A 5,406-nucleotide genomic window follows, 5' to 3' on the forward strand; every position below is an offset into this window, starting at 1 on the left:
TTAGAAACAAAATAGATGAAAAAGGCAATGTTGTTAGAAACAAAGCTAGACTAGTGGCTTAAGGCTACAACCAAGAGGAAGGTATTGATTTTGATGAAACCTTTGCTCCGGTTGTTAGAATTGAAGCTATTAGAATGTTGTGTGTCTTTGCATGTTACAAGGATTTTATGCTTTATCAAATGGATGTCAAGAGTGCATTTTTAAATGGTTATATTGATGAGGAAGTGTATGTTGCACAACCTCCGGGCTTTGAAAATCATGAGCATCCAAATCATGTTTATAAACTTACTAAAGCTTTATATGGTTTAAAACAAGCTCCCAGAGCATGGTATGAAAGGCTTAGTAAATTCCTTTTACAAAATGATTTCCAAAGAGGCAAACTGAACACAACACTTTTTGTTAAGAAGCATTATAATGATATGCTCATTGTGCAAATACATATTGATGATATAATTTTTGGTGCTACTAAAGAATCTCTTTGCAAGAAATTTTATAAGATTATGCAGAATGAATTTGAGATGAGCATGATGGGAGAGCTCACATTCTTCCTTGGACTTCAAATTAAGCAAATGAAAGATGGCATCTTCATAAATCAATCAAAGTACATCAAGGATATGTTGAAGAAATTTAAAATGGAAGATTTGAAGAGCATGGGCACTCCTATGAGTTCAACAATTAAAATGGACAATGATGAAAAAGGTAAAGAAGTAGATACAAAGCTTTATAGAGGTATGATTGGCTCTCTTTTGTATCTTACTGCATCTAGACCAGACGTACATTTTAGTGTTTGCTTGTGTGCAAGATTTCAATCATGTCCAAAAGAATTCCATCTAAGTGCAGTTAAAAAAATCTTCAAATACCTCATTGGCACACACTCAATTGGTTTATGGTATCCAAAATGTGAATCATTTAATCTTGTTGGTTATAGTGATTCAAATTTTGTTGGAAGTAGATTGGATAGAAAAAGTACTTCAAGTACTTGTCAATTTCTTGGTTTTGCACTAGTTTCTTAGCACAATAAGAAACAAACTTCAGTGGCTCTATCTACAGCTGAGGCTGAATATATAGCTGCTGGTAGTTGTGTTGCTCAAATTTTATGGATGAAACAACAATTTGAAGATTTTGGTTTAAAATATAATCTTGTTCCAATTCAGTGTGAGAACACAAGTGCCATAAACTTGATAAAAAATCCAATCCAACATTCAAGAATAAAACATATTGAGATCAGACATCATTTTATTAGAGATCATGTTCAAAATGGAGATATCAAAATTGAATTTGTTGCCTTTGAAAATCAACTTGCTGATATTTTTACAAAACCACTTAATGAGAAAACTTTCTGTAAAATTAGAAGAAAAATTGGCATGAGTGAACCATTTGCTTAAAATTCAATTCATATAGATTTGATATATCTGCATATTATCTAATGTGTGAGTAATTTGCTGTGATATTAGTTTACTAAGAAAACTCTAAATAACAATAGCTAACTTATTTTTGTACTCGTGAAATTAGTTTACTAAGTTGTATGCTAATGTTGCGTGCCTAAAATTAGTTTGCTGTATCATGTACTGTTCAAATTCCAAACCAAAAAGTGATTGTGCTTTAAATTTTCTGCGCGCCAATCAATGCTGTTACTCATTCGCATTTTTTCTGCTGTGTCAGATATATATATATATATATATATATATATATATATATATATATATATATATATATATATATATAATTCAAATAAGGTACACTGGAAGAGGGAAAGCGCAGGACTCAAGAAATCTTACCCACTGCTATATGAAACCGTCACCTATCAATACTCTATTTTTTTTCGCCATACCCGACTCTCTCTCTCTCCTCTGCATTGGTTTATGGTATTACTCTTACCAATTTTCTTGTCATTAACACTGACCCATATTCATGAGAGCGCCTATCTCACTCTCTAATCATAAATTAAAACTCTAATCCCTCATTCATTCCTCACTGTGCCAGAACCCATTTTAAATCCCCAATTCTTCATCGCCTCTGGTTCACCATTTATGGCTAGCACCAAACGAAAAACCCCTGCTGTTGCTGCCTCGCCGTCCTCTTCTTCATTTGAAGAACTCCCTGTTACCACATTAAAGAAGAAATTGAAGGAAAAGAAGAAAATACCAGAAACTATATCCACCAGAGTATCCTCCGACTCATCTAAGGAAGTTGAACCTGCTGTGATGGCACCAGAAAAGAAAAAGAGGAGGAAAATGCATGGGATTGATATTCAAAGCAAAAAGAGTGCTGTAAAATCATCGGGCTTTGTTGTTGACAAAACGCTTCTCGACTGTAAGTTCATTAAATGGGATAATTTTGATCAGGTTGATTTTCAATTTAAGGAACTCTTTAAATTTCAAGAATGGCTGAATGTTTGTGAATGCACTGATGTTTACTACCCTAGACTAGTCCAAGAATTCTATAGAACTTTAAAAATAGTTGATGAAGAAGATAGATTTGAGGTCTCTTTGAATGACAAAGCATATGATATTTCTGTTGAGTTGATTTCAAAAACCTTAAAATTGCCAAATGATGGAAATAGAATCTCTACTCATAGAGATGTTGCTAGAGTTCCAGGTTTTAATCTAACTGAATTTGAAAGTGAAGTTTTTACTGCTAACACTGCCACTAGTGAAAAATCCACTAGCACTAAAGCCTTTCAGCACATTAAGATTATTCACAGTATGGTGAATTATATATTTTGTCCTAAATCTGGCAGCTATGGATATTTGAGTTACTTGGATATGTGCATCATGTGGCATATTGTTAACAGAGTAAGAATGAATTTGGCATATCTGATTTTCAAGAATATGTGTAAAGCTTATGGGATTGGTAAATTACCCTATGCACACCTCTTAACTGCCTTGTTTAGAGAGTTGGATATAAATGTCTCTAAGGAGAGTTCAAGGGCAGATTTGATTGTGCTTAGAGAAATTCATTCTGATATTGATGGAAGAAAGAAACGATTTGAAAAAGGTGGATCTTCTAAAGCTAAAGTTGATTCAGATTCCCAAAGTGAAATTATGAGTGAGCTTCAAGGGCTAAGAGCTTTCATTAATGAGAAATTCAGTATAACAAATCAGTCTATTGAACTTCTGAGAAAATTTATGGATATTGTTGATTACAAAGTAAGTCACTTACTTACTCAAAATGAGAAGTTAAAGAAACAGATTGCAGATCTTAAGCAGGCACAGGAAACTGATTCTGCAACCAAAGTTGAGACTGATGTACCTGCAGGTGACCCTTTTACTCATGATGCTCATGTTTTTTATCATGTTCATGTTGAGTGTGAAGGTACTGGGCTTGGTGAGTCTACTGCTACTGTAGAACATGAAAGGGAACAGGTTGTAGAACCTGCAGTTGAACCTATTATTGAGCATGTTAGTGAACAGGTTGTAGAACCTGTAGTTGAGCCTACACAAAAGAAGGAAGACTCTCTAAAGGATCAGCTGGAGAGTGCTCCACCTAAACCTTCTGCAGCTGAAGCACCTCAGGCCAAGAAAAGCAGAAAAAGAGTTAAGTCTACGGTGTCCAATCCATACCAGACTCTGGCTGTTGCCCTTCAAACCCCATCTGATGAGGATGAGCCATAGGAGCATAAGCCTTTGGCTGACCAAGTTTTTCAGCCACCTGCTGCTAAACCCTCCAGAAAGAAGATGGTGCCTTCCAAAACTATTAAAAGGAGCAAAAGACTTAATGTTTAGAAAATGATCTGCATTTTTAGTTTACTAGTGTGTTTACTACTGTTGTTGAATGCTTTTTCAGTTTGCTACTGTTTACTTTACTGATTTTCAGTTTGTGCTAACTTGATTCTTTTTAAATTAATGTCTTCTGTTTCCTTTTTGGCTGATGACAAAAAGGGGGAGAATGGATGTGTGCTTTTGTTTTCGGAGAATGGATGTGTGTTTTTGTTTTGGGAAATTGAATGTGTGCTTATACTTTGAAAATGGAAGTATGTTTATGTGCAAACTATTAAGTTTAACATTTTGCACATTGAAATTGTGAATATCTTATGAACATGCTTTGTAGCATAAATTCAGGGAGAGTTTTGTATAGCTGATAATACTTTTATTTTTTTTGAACTTGTGTGCATATATTTAGGGGGAGTATTTTCCGTATACTAACTTGCTCGAATATACATAAACTTACGCACACTTTTATTTATTCTTGGTTGATGATTCAATTGAGTTTTGTCATCATCAAAAAGGGGGAGATTGTTGACCCCGTGTAGCTCAAAATGAGCATTGATTTTGATGATAACAAAACTCAAATAGAATCTATCTAACTAAATTGTAAGTGATGTGTAGATTCTTCCTCTTATTCATAAAGAATCTTTAAAGTTGCATTTAAGGAGGAAGAACACTCAAAGGCATCTCAAGATGAATCCAAGATGAGAATGAACAAGATCATGAAAGCTAAAACTCAAAGTAAAGGTATGAAATTCATAGAGTTAGGAATTGAGTCATAGAACTTGTGTAAAAAGGATAGATGAAAGTTTAGTCAAATGGAGCTCAAAATTATTTTTTCTTTCAAATGCTTCATAAAATTTTCTCTCATCATGACCTTGGATATTGCTATTGGAATATATATTTTTCTTAAGGTCTAAATTAGATTTTTAAAGATTACAATTTGAAACAGGCATCTGGTAAATTAGTTTGTTAACTTGTTTGCTAAAATATTAGTTTGCTAATGTGTTTGCTAAAACATTAGTTTGCTAACTAGTTTACTACTGTCGCCAAAATTTTATTAGTTTGCTAAATGATTAGAGTTGCTCAACTTCGTACAAAAAGATAAAATAACGGCTATTTCACTTAGAACAGAGTGTATAATGTTTCAAAAAGGTTTCAAACGTTTTAAAATGATTTGGGACTATAAATACACCTTCTTTACTTCATTCTACGCTTGATGAAACCTTACAATTGCACTCCAATCTTGATTTTTCATTTATTGCTTTCATTCAAGAGCTTTAAAGTGTTTGAGCTACTATTGGCAAATCAACTCATCTCTTCTTTATAGTTTGATTTGTATTGAGTGAGAGTGAGTGTTAAAACATTAAATTTCATTTAAGAGAGGTTGTACAAGCACCTATTGAAACTTGAGAGTGTGAGTGCTTGAGATAGCAATTGTCAAGGGTTCAAGCTACCTTGGTAAAAGCTTGGTGTTGAAAAAGTTGTAAAGGGCTTTTGGTCTCTTGCCTTTAAAAGAGTAAATAGTGGGGAGAAGACTCAAAGAGGGTTCTTTGAGAGAGTGGATGTAGGCTAGTTAAGCCGAACCACTATAAAAATCATTGTGTTTGATTTCTCTAACCTTAATCTCTTTACTTTTGTATAATTTAATTTCTATGCATGATATTGAATGTTGATTGAATAGATTGAGTTGATATAC

Source organism: Hevea brasiliensis, chromosome 13, assembly GCF_030052815.1.
Source record: "Hevea brasiliensis isolate MT/VB/25A 57/8 chromosome 13, ASM3005281v1, whole genome shotgun sequence".
In the NCBI taxonomy this organism is placed as follows: Eukaryota; Viridiplantae; Streptophyta; class Magnoliopsida; order Malpighiales; family Euphorbiaceae; genus Hevea; species Hevea brasiliensis.